At 37.6% G+C, this 12,424-nt stretch overlaps 1 non-coding gene and 2 pseudogenes across 1 annotated transcript; all 3 read right to left on the reverse strand.

Moving 5' to 3' along the window:
• Nucleotides 1-4,799: 4,799 nt before the first annotated feature.
• Nucleotides 4,800-4,919, reverse strand: LOC141267257 (5S ribosomal RNA). Its single transcript, XR_012321266.1, has one exon. It is a non-coding gene; the product is annotated as a 5S ribosomal RNA (ribosomal RNA).
• Nucleotides 4,920-5,540: 621 nt separating this feature from the next.
• Nucleotides 5,541-5,649, reverse strand: LOC141269690 (5S ribosomal RNA; annotated as a pseudogene).
• A 941-nt stretch (nucleotides 5,650-6,590) lies between these two features.
• Nucleotides 6,591-6,710, reverse strand: LOC141269243 (5S ribosomal RNA; annotated as a pseudogene).
• Between the last annotated feature and the right edge of the window lie 5,714 nt (nucleotides 6,711-12,424).

Below are 12,424 nucleotides of genomic sequence, written 5' to 3' on the forward strand. Positions count from 1 at the left end.
TTTATAAAAAATATATATATATATATATATTAATTAATAAATTAGAACTTCATATATATAAATTTAAGTAGCAATATTTTGAATTACATTAGAACCAACCAATATATGTATAAGATATTTAAATAATTCTGTTTCTGTATGAATTTGATATTTAATTTTATTTTCTTATATTTCCTTAGAGTTTTCATTCCAAAGCAGGATTTGATCAAAGAACTCTAAAATGGATTTATTTCTTTATTCACACAGGAAGTGAAAAAATTGCATGATTTTATGTGTATAACATTTTAAAATAATAACAATATATCTAGTTGAACTATAATATATATGTAATACTTATTAATTCTTTTGTGTTGCTAATATTTTCTGTGCATGAAGTGTTCGTGCAAATTAAAGTAGCTTTACAGCATGACGTGTGACAGCTGCGGCCTTTGAACTTTGAGCTAATAGTATAGGATCCCATTCATTCTATTTTCAACTGATGTAACTTAAGACCGGGCAGCCAGTGAAAAAAGAATCTAAGACAAGAGTTTTTTCAAGTGTCTGAAATTCCAGTGACTTACTCTCATATTATATAATATGTACTTGGGGAATATTCAAAGAAATATAAAGATATTCAATTGATATGGCAATGCGCATTAATAAATTGGGATACAACAATTTTGGGTTAAATATATATATATATATCTAAAACTTCATATGTGGAATGTTTGAGATGAACAGATCTGTGAATGTCAGAGTGAAGGTGACAGATGAGTAAATCAGCAGCTGCTAAGTGTGATTGATGTGACAGAGGCCTCGTATGTTTGTATGTTTAAAAAAAAAAATGATTCTTTATGTGAAGGTACAAAAATATATTTAATTCTGAGGAAATTATAATACTTAATTAGGTATTATCTACATATGTATATTTCTATATTTCTTTAATAATTATTATTTCTTGATTTAACTAATAGTGGATAAGGGCAACCACACATCAAAATGGTTTACAAAGCAAATTTATATTTAGAATAATTTTCCACATGATAATATTCTTGAATAACTATAATATTATTTTTAATGGTTACCTAAATAGGTACACACCTCTCTTTAGTCAAATCTATGCTACTCATCGATATGAAATTTATGCACAATATTTCTAGAAGAATAATTATTTTTAATTGGGTTCTGATATATACATAAATTTTATAAAATAATATTTTTGGTATTAAGGGGGAAAATGTGTTTTTGATCCTGATTACATAATCACTTTTGATCAATACTTATTTTATACACATTTAATAAAGAAGAAATAATAAGGTACTATGGTATAATTAAGAAGGGTATTACATGCAAAGTTGCATAATTTAATATTTTTTGGTGGTACAAGGTTATGACAAATATGAAATCATCCAGATAATGGAGATATAAGGGTATTTTTTATGGAGAATATAATTACTCTGCATTTGTCATTAAAATTTAAAGGCCTTATTTTTATTTTTATTCTTATTTTTACTCTTAATTTTATTTTTCATTTTTAAAATTTTATTCTTACTTTATGCTTCTTATTTTTCTATTTTTTCATTTTTTAATTCTCATTTGATTTTATTTCAGTTCAATATCTCAATTGAGAAAACACATTAATATTTAATAAAGTAATGCCTAATACAAGAGTATTGCTTCATTAAATATATATTGCTAAGGAAAAAAATGTTTACATTTTCTGAGTAAACACAACAATTCATTCATTCATTTATTCATTCATTCATTCATTCATTCATACATTCATATATTTATTCATTTTGGTTCAGGAGTATACATTCTTTGATATTATTGGTTTAATAAAGATATAAAAACTTGTTTTTTCAAAATACAGTTACACCTATGGGTTGGAAAAGGTAATTACACCTATGACATAAAAATGTTCTATCATATGGAGAACTTGATTGATAATGAATTATTATCTATTAATGTTTATTATTCCAAACATAATTTATTTTAATATTTTGATAATAATTAGATGGATATTACTGATTGCTATGGTACGCTGTGATATTATAGGTTAGGAAAAACTGCCAGATTTGGTATCAGATTAGGGAATGAAGACTTCAATCAAAACATCGCAATTATGAATTCTATCATAATAAAGACTTTTAATTTTTATAAATCAAAGAGATTCTCAAAAGTTACAAGAAGAAGCAACTGATATCCGGACGTCTCAGAAGGTAACAGGTGTGAATGCTGAGTGTTATAATAGACTGTGTCCATTACATACAATACAATTCACACCACTGATCACCAGGACGGCAGAGGACGATGATCCTATATGTACTGTGTTGTGTTCAAGTTTCATCACGTTCCACTGGTTTCTTATCACCTGCAACGCTTCAATGAAAGCTGGTGAACAGGTAATACCTGGCATATGTGTCCTGTATATAAAGGACTGAGTACTGGTTATGGTGCTATATAAAGCAGGAAAGTGTCAAGTTAACCCTTGCTTTACTGACCAAAGACGTCACATCTGTTCCAAAAGTGACACGAGACCAGTGCGGACACACGGAAGATTCCAAAGACGATCCAACGTAAGTCCAGGTGACACTGCACAGATATTAAAGCTACATTTCATCCATGGACTTTGTTTTCTTATCAACTGACACACATGATCTTTCTAATAAAGAGTACAGTTTATGGACTGAACAATAATGAACACAATTATGGACTGTACAATATCTACATGCTGTAATTTATTTCAAAGGAGTTTTCATCTAAAGACTGTGTTATAAAAGAACCAAGAAGAAGACGAGACGACGACCCGATGACATCAGATGATGACGATTGAACCCGCGATTGCTTCAATTTAGATATAGGGAAGTATAATTATACATATTAAATGAATATTAGTCGCGGCTTACCATAACATGAATTCACATCATTATATAACAATAATCCGATATTGATACTATTATTACTATTATTATTATTATGGAAATTTAATGATATTGCCAAGGAAGAAGGAAAGAAAAAATGATTGATGAATGTATCTTCTTTTGAGATTTTTCAGTTAAAGTCCTTTTATTCTCAAAAAGGGGGAAATGTTAAATGGTTAATTATGGAAATTCATTTGGAATGTTAATCGATAATCATTTTTCTGAGTTCTATGCCTCAGCCATCGTGTCTAGTTGACAGGCGCTATTTGTGTGTGTATTTTTTTTTCACTACCATATGTAGAACAGGTGTGCCATACGACTGGCTATAAAAGCCCATGGTACAGAAAGGGGGGGCTCTCTTGCTCTGCCCACCCCACAAGACACAGAATCTTCATGCTGAGAAGCAGATGACATGTAGGCCTGGACACATGCTGGACAAAGACATGATTTACCAGCCAGGATCCAAGGAAAGATGGGTGAATCTCAACAATTAAGCTAATTATGGACAAATGGACAATTACTTTATAACTAATTATTGTATGTACCTGCTGCAATCTGATTCTTTTTAATGGACAATCCAAGAATAAATAGATACATTTTTTTAAAAGAATATCGTGATATTGATACTTTGAGAAGTCCTCAGTAGAAAAATATAATACAGGAAGAGTATTATTTTACAGTCTCCCATCCAAGTACTAACCAGGCCTGACCCTGCTTAGCTTCCGAGATCAGATGAGATCGGGCGTGTTCAGGGTGGTGTGGCCATAGGCAGAGACAAGCCTCTCACTTGCTGCTTTTCTACTTTGACGTCTGGCTGCCGGCTGCCCTTTCCAATGCTCAGCAAGACCAGGTCCTTGTGTGCTTTCCATTCTCTTCAATTTTTTTGCTGGCTTCGTTAAAAGGTCTTGTACACACAACGCCCCACTCAGAGCCGCTGAGCTCACTGATCGGCTGCAGCGCTGTCGACGGAACGTCAGCTTCAAAGCCAATGCCACAGGCCGGAAGCAGAGGCGAGACTCACCGGTAGACCCGGGTAGGGTGAGTAGAGCGCGGTTAGTTGCTTTCTAATCGCCTGCAGCCGGGCATTAACTTTTAATGAAAGGGAACAATCCCTTTGACTGTCTGCAGAGCGCCACACCTAGGAAGCGCACTCTCACACACAAGCCAGCATGCACACATGCTCACACGTGACAACACCTGCTATCTGCCCCTACAACCTCTCCGTCACCATGCGTCAGACTCTCCTGCCTGTTTTATGATTTCAGGGCCCTAGCAGGAATCACCCCCGCTCCCCAATTCCTTCCTTGCCTTCCTTGCACTGAGGTTAGCTCTTTGTCAGCCGTCTGGCTTGGTTACACAAGCTTCTTTGCAGAGAAACATGTTACTTCTGCTGGCCCTCGCTAGACGGCCGGCATCCAAAACCTTCCCTGGGCACCTGCTGAAAGCCTGGCCCCTTCACGGCCCCGGGTGCTTTTAACGACATCATTTCCACACGGCGAGCTGCGGAGTCAATAAGCACTCCTAGCCGTGGCAAGGAGCTCGGTGTCAAGCCTGCGTGAAGAGCGGCGGGGTAGCGTACTTAGCTGCCAACTGTCTCAGAGGCCTTGGGGCTTCCATCATCTAAGTTGGTGTTCCCCAACTCCAGTCCTCAAGGCCCATCAACAGATCATGTTTTCAGGATTTCCTTAGTATTTGACTGGTGATGTAATTATTGCCTGTGCAGGTGATGTAATTATCACCTGAGCAATACTAAGGAAATTCTGAAAACATGACCTGTTGGTGGGCCTTGAGGACTGGAGTTGGGGAACTCTGATCTAAGTTACTTATGGTCGGTGTCCGGCAAGGCGCCGTTCCATGCTAGCCGAGCTGGGCAGTAGGGCAAAACGTCATCAAAATGGTCTACAGCACTCGGTGTTCCCAGGAGGTATCCCATCCAAGTACTGTCCGAGCCCAGCCCTGCTTTGCTTCTGAGATCAGACGAGATCAGGCGTATCAAAGGTGGTATGGCCAGTAGACGCTGCTCAAACCATCGCCCGGCCAGCCTTTCTCAGGATCGCTTGGTGGCGAGCAATCTGGCCGTGACGGGGCGGGCTCCGAAGGGTCCATGCAAAGGCTGTGCCGTCCCTACAGGTGTGGTTTGTTTATCAGTGATTCACCCGCCGCATCAGGTGTCTTCTAAAATGTCTCGGCGCAGGGTCTCCTGCAGGCTAAACCCTTCATCGCGGTAATGTGACAGAAAGAGCAAGCTGGACCCGTAACTTGGGGGCGGAGCGAGACGTCCAGGGGTGAATGAAGGAAGAGGGTGAGATGGTTGCCAGTGACTTTGAGCTGCTCTTCAAGGGGGAGGGTCGTGTTGCCTGCAAAGGTCTTCTGCTTGGAGTTACCGGTGGTTGCTTCCAGCCACGCGAGAGACGCTGGTCCTGGTGAAAAGGAGCCTAGTATTAAAAGTAAAGAAGCAACAATGCTGGAGGCCCACGGTGATCAGAAGGATGCTGGTAATTTGCAGAGATGAAATAGCGCAAGAGAGAAAGCAAATGAAAAAAAGAAAAGAGAATGAATGTGTGCACTTGTGAAAGGGAATGGAAAAAAGGCATAGAAGAGAGTGCCCCCTGCTGGTGGAAGGAAGGAAAAAGCTAAAGCCTACAGCACCTGGTATTCCCAGGCGGTCTCCCATCCAAGTACTAACCAGGCCCAACCCTGCTTAGCTTCCAATATCAGGCATGTTCAGGGTGGTGTGGCCTTAGGCAGAGACAAGCTTCTCACTCGCTGCTTTTCTACTTTGAAGTCTGGCTGCCGGCTGCACCTTCCAGTGCTCAGCAAGACCAGGTCCTTTTGTGCTTTCCCTTCTCTTCAATTTTTTTGCTGGCTTCCTTAAAAGGTCTTGTAGACACAACGCCCCACTCAGAGCCGCTGAGCTCACTGATCGGCTGCAGCGCTGTCGACGGAACGTCAGCTTCACGGCCAATGCTACAGGCCGGGAGCAGAGGCGAGACTCACCGGTAGACCCGGGTAGGGTGAGTAGAGCCCGGTTAGTTGCTTTCTAATAGCCTGCAGCCGGGGATTAACTTTTAATGAAAGGGAACAATCCCTTTGACTGTCTGCAGTGCGCCACACCTAGGATGCGCACTCTCACACACAAGCCAGCATGCACACGTGCTTGCACGTGACAACACCCCCTATGTGCCCCTACAACCGCTCCGTCACCATGCGTCAGACTCTCCTGCCTGTTTTATGATTTCAGGGCCTTAGCAGGAATCACCCCCCCCTCCCCAATTCCTTCCACACCTTCCTTGCCTTCATTGAACTGAGGATAGCTCTTTGTCAGCCGTCTGGCTTGGTTACACAAGCTTCTTTGCAGAGAAACATGTTACTTCTGCTGGCCCTCGCTAGGCGGCCGGCATCCAAAGCCCTCCCTGGGGACCTGCTGAAAGCCTGGCCCCTTCACGGCACCGGGTGCTTTTAACGCCATCATTTCCACACGGCGAGCTGCGGAGTCAATAAGCACTCCTAGCCGTGGCAAGGAGCTCGGTGTCAGGCCTGCGTGAAGGCGGCGGGGTAGCGTACTTAGCTGCCAACTGGCTCAGAGGCCTTGGGGCTTCCATCATCTAAGTTACTTAAGGTCGGTGTCCGGTAAGGCGCCGTTCCATGCTAGCCGAGCTGGGCAGTAGGGCAAAACGTCATCAAAACAGTCTACAGCACCCGGTGTTCCCAGGAGGTATCCCATCCAAGAACTGTCCGAGCCCAGCCATGCTTTGCTTCCGAGATCAGACGAGATCATGCGTATCCAAGGTGGTATGGCCAGTAGACGCTGCTTGATCCATCACCCGGCCAGCCTTTCTCAGGATCGCTTGGTGGCGAGCAATCTGGCCGTGACGGGGCGGGCTCCGAAGGGTCCATGCAAAAGCTGTGCCATCCCTACAGGTGTGGTTTGTTTATCAGTGATTCACCCGCCGCATCAGGTGTCTTCAAAAATGGCTCGGCGCAGGGTCTCCTGCAGGCTAAACCCTTCATCGCTGTAATGTGACAGAAAGAGCAAGCTGGACCCGTAACTTGGGGGCGGAGCAAGATGTCCAGGGGTGAATGAAGGAAGAGGGTGAGATGGTTGCCAGTGACTTTGAGCTGCTCTTCAGGGGGGAGGGTCGTGTTGCCTGCAAAGGTCTTCTGCTTGGGGTTACCGGTGGTTGCCTCCAGCCACCCGGGAGACGCTGGTCCTGGTGAAAAGGAGCCTAGTATTAAAAGTAATTAAGCAACAATGCTGGAGGCCCACGGTGATCAGAAGGATGCTGGTATTATGCAGAGATGAAATAGCGCAAGAGAGAAAGCAAATGAAAAAAAGAAAAGAGAATGAATGTGTGCACTTGTGAAAGGGAATGGAAAAAAGGCATAGAAGAGAGTGCCCCCTGCTGGTGGAAGGAAGGAAAAAGCAAAAGCCTACAGCACCTGGCATTCCCAGGCGGTCTCTGTTAAATGGTTAATTATGGAAATTCATTTGGAATGTTAATCGATAATCATTTTTCTGAGTTCTATGCCTCAGCCATCGTGTCTAGTTGACATGCGCTATTTGTTTGTGTATTTTTGGTTCACTACCATATGTAGAACAGGTGTCCATACGACTGGCTATAAAAGCCCATGGTACAGAAACGGGGGGCTCTCTTGCTCTGCCCACCCCACAAGACACAGAATCTTCATGCTGAGAAGCAGATGACATGTAGGCCTGGACACATGCTGGACAAAGACATGATTTACCAGCCAGGATCCAAGGAAAGATGGGTGAATCTCAACAATTAAGCTAATTATGGACAAATGGACAATTACTTTATAACTAATTATTGTATATACCTGCTGCAATCTGATTCTTTTTAATGAACAATCCAAGAATAAAGAGATACATTTTTTTATAAGAATATCGTGATATTGATACTTTGAGAAGTCCTCAGTAGAAAAAAATAATACAGGAAGAGTATTATTTTACAATGGTGAGCCAGCCAGTCCTGTTTTTTTGTTTTTTAAATTAAGTAAGTGAATTTCTTCCGTGAACAAGGGGGGAGTCCTGACGAGCTGAACAGTTGTTGTTCACGTGTCAGTAAATTCACTAGTTTGTCACGAGAAGCAGAAAGGACCTACAGATTGAGGAAAGACAGGAAGCAGAGGTACTAACAAGGAACAGTATCACACAGTAAAAGAATCAGACGAACTGAAGACAGGATGTGCTGATAAAGAGAAGCCAAGGAATCTTAAGGTAAGCAAAATAAGGATATAATTTCTTCTTTTGCTAAACAAAGTAATATTAATTTCAAAGTTAATGTAGGAGATGACATAGAAGTTTTGTGGCTCAGTTTATACAAAGAATGTGAATTGCTGAATTTACAGTTAACTTCTAAATTGGTAAATAGAGACTAACAGAAATTGAGAAATATTCTACATTTGGTAGATTTTTTTCATAGTCTTGTGTTAGAGATTTCTAAGCAGGAAAATAGTGTAGAAGTGTCAGACGATGATACTGATTCAGACTGTAATGTGGAAAATGAACAAGAAGTAAGACACGTGTCTGTAACTGAAGGTGACCTTGGGTCTGACCAAGAGACGGACATACAGAAACCTGACATGGGAGGAGACATGACTGACATACGAGAAACCGACATACTAGGTGATGTGGTAGGAGACGTGAGTGACGTAGGAGGAACGGACGTACAAGAGCCACTAAAAAATATCAGAGAATCCTGGAATTACCCAAGCTCAACTCCAAATTAAAATGAGGAAAAATTTGCTGAAATTATACAAAATCATGCCAAAATAGGATGTCAAAATCCATGCCTGTAGAAATTCAGAGACATTTGAGAGCTTCTCTGATAAGTTTGATTTATCCAATGAGGAGAGGAATCAATTATTTAAAATATGGATTCCTGTGACATTGTCCAGACGTTTACATTTAATGCCCTGTGAAAATGACTCTCCTAATGGATGGGAAAATGATTCGGACAGATTAAGATATTTGATTTATTGTGTCACAAAGGATTTTCCCAACATAGAAGATCTGCAGAAACTAAGGATTGGTAGGAAGGAATGTACATATACATTCGTGTCCATATTTGAACGGTTGTACAAAGCTCTCATCAAAAATGGAAAAGTACAACATATGATAACAATTTTTGTACAAAAATTCAAATTCCTAAATTCAGTTTCCCAAGTTATGGCATCACAAAAAAATTCATTATTTGAATGTGCGCAGATGCTGGATTTTGTTAGAAAACATGAGAATCGTGAGAAGAAAATAAATCAAGCTAAATTTATAAAACCAGGAAAGGTAAAATCTTACCAAAAGCCAATATCAAACTCTCCTAGACTGAGTCATCCCCATAGTGAACTCTATCAAATATGCAGAAGATTTCATATATGTTATAAGCCATATCAGCCAGTGCAAAGATCCATCTCTCCACAGAATGAGTTAATTCTCAGTCAGAACTGTGAATCTCTAAAAAGGAAAATGGCTGAAACTGATGGACTGAGACAGGTGAGACGACCAACTCACAGTGACGTCATGGAATGTCGACAGAAGAACAGGCAGTTCTCTGAGGTTTTGAAGGATAGAAAAATGTCTTTCAAAAATAGGGCGTTCCTGGAGATATTTGAGAGAGACAGAAGATTTGGTTTAGGGAGTGGCTAAGGAAAAACTGTAATTATAATGTTGTATCAAAATGTAATACAATGTCTCAATATTTATTTATAATCTTATACAGTAAAATTGTAGTTACATAGTTTCTAATAGTACACATATATATATATATATATATATATATATATATATATACACTTGTCTAAGTAGAGATTGCGTATAATTGTATTTATATATACGTTTATAAAATATATATATATATTAATTAATAAATTAGAACTTCATATATATAAATTTAAGTAGAAATATTTTGAATTACATTAGAACCAACCAATATATGTATAAGATATTTAAATAAATCTGTTTCTGTATGAATTTGATATATAATTTTATTTTCTTATATTTCCTTAGAGTTTTCATTCCAAAGCAGGATTTGATCAAAGAACTCTAAAATGGATTTATTTCTTTATTCACACAGGAAGTGAAAAAATTGCATGATTTTATGTGTATAACATTTTAAAATAATAACAATATATCTAGTTGAACTATAATATATATGTAATACTTATTAATTCTTTTGTGTTGCTAATATTTTCTGTGCATGAAGTGTTCGTGCAAATTAAAGTAGCTTTAGAGCATGACGTGTGACAGCTGCGGCCTTTGAACTTTGAGCTAATAGTATAGGATCCCATTCATTCTATTTTCAACTGATGTAACTTAAGACCGGGCAGCCAGTGAAAAAAGAATCTAAGACAAGAGTTTTTTCAAGTGTCTGAAATTCCAGTGACTTACTCTCATATTATATAATATGTACTTGGGGAATATTCAAAGAAATATAAAGATATTCAATTGATATGGCAATGCGCATTAATAAATTGGGATACAACAATTTTGGGTTAAATATATATATATATATCTAAAACTTCATATGTGGAATGTTTGAGTTGAACAGATCTGTGAATGTCAGAGTGAAGGTGACAGATGAGTAAATCAGCAGCTGCTAAGTGTGATTGATGTGACAGAGACCTCGTATGTTTGTATGTTTGAAAAAAAAAATGTTTCTTTATGTGAAGGTACAAAAATATATTTAATTCTGAGGAAATTATAATACATAATTAGGTATTATCTACATATATATATTTCTATATTTCTTTAATAATTATTATTTCTTGATTTAACTAATAGTGGATAAGGGCAACCACACATCAAAATGGTTTACAAAGCAAATTTATATTTAGAATAATTTTCCACATGATAATATTCTTGAATAACTATAATATTATTTTTAATGGTTACCTAAATAGGTACACACCTCTCTTTAGTCAAATCTATGCTACTCATCGATATGAAATTTATGCACAATATTTCTAGAAGAATAATTATTTTTAATTGGGTTCTGATATATACATAAATTTTATAAAATAATATTTTTGGTATTAAGGGGGAAAATGTGTTTTTGATCCTGATTACATTATCACTTTTGATCAATACTTATTTTCCACACATTTTAATAAAGAAGACATAATAATAAGGTACTATGGTATAATTAAGAAGAGTATTACATGCAAAGTTGCATAATTTAATATTTTTTGGTGGTACAAGGTTATGACAAATATGAAATCATCCAGATAATGGAGATATAAGGGTATTTTTTATGGAGAATATAATTACTCTGCATTTGTCATTAAAATTTAAAGGCCTTATTTTTATTTTTATTCTTATTTTAACTCTTAATTTTATTTTTCATTTTTAAAATTTTATTCTTACTTTATACTTCTTATTTTTCTATTTTTTCATTTTTTAATTCTCATTTGATTTTATTTGAGTTCAATATCTCAATTGAGAAAACACATTAATATTTAATAAAGTAATGTCTAATACAAGAGTATTGCTTCATTAAATATATATTGCTAAGGAAAAAAATGTTTACATTTTCTGAGTAAACACAACAATTCATTTATTCATTTATTCATTCATTCATTCATTCATACATTCATATATTTATTCATTTTGGTTCAGGAGTATACATTCTTTGATATTATTGGTTTAATAAAGATATAAAAACTTGTTTTTTCAAAATACACTGACACCTATGGGTTGGAAAAGGTAATTACACCTATGACATAAAAATGTTCTATCATATGGAGAACTTGATTGATAATGAATTATTATCTATTATTGTTTATTATTCCAAACATAATTTATTTTAATATTTTGATAATAATTAGATGGATATTACTGATTGCTATGGTACGCTGTGATATTATAGGTTAGGAAAAACTGCCAGATTTGGTATCAGATTAGGGAATGAAGACTTCAATCAAGACATCGCAATTATGAATTCTATCTTAATAAAGACTTTTAATTTTTATAAATCAAAGAGATTCTCAAAAGTTACAAGAAGAAGCAACTGATATCCGGACGTCTCAGAAGGTAACAGGTGTGAATGCTGAGTGTTATAATAGACTGTGTCCATTACATACAATACAATTCACACCACTGATCACCAGGATGGCAGAGGACGATGATCCTATATGTACTGTGTTGTGTTCAAGTTTCATCACGTTCCACTGGTTTCTTATCACCTGCATCGCTTCAATGAAAACTGGTGAACAGGTAATACCTGGCATATGTGTCCTGTATATAAAGGACTGAGTACTGGTTATGGTGCTATATAAAGCAGGAAAGTGTCAAGTTAACCCTTGCTTTACTGACCAAAGACGTCACATCTGTTCCAAAAGTGACACGATACCAGTGCGGACACACGAAAGATTCCAAAGACGATCCAACGTAAGTCCAGGTGACACTGCACACATATTAAAGCTACATTTCATCCATGGACTTTGTTTTCTTATCAACTGACACACATGATCTTTCTAATAAAGAGTACAGTTTATGGACTGAACAA

Source organism: Phyllobates terribilis, unplaced genomic scaffold, assembly GCF_046119375.1.
Source record: "Phyllobates terribilis strain yellow unplaced genomic scaffold, ASM4611937v1 Scaffold_4__5_contigs__length_816908805, whole genome shotgun sequence".
In the NCBI taxonomy this organism is placed as follows: Eukaryota; Metazoa; Chordata; class Amphibia; order Anura; family Dendrobatidae; genus Phyllobates; species Phyllobates terribilis.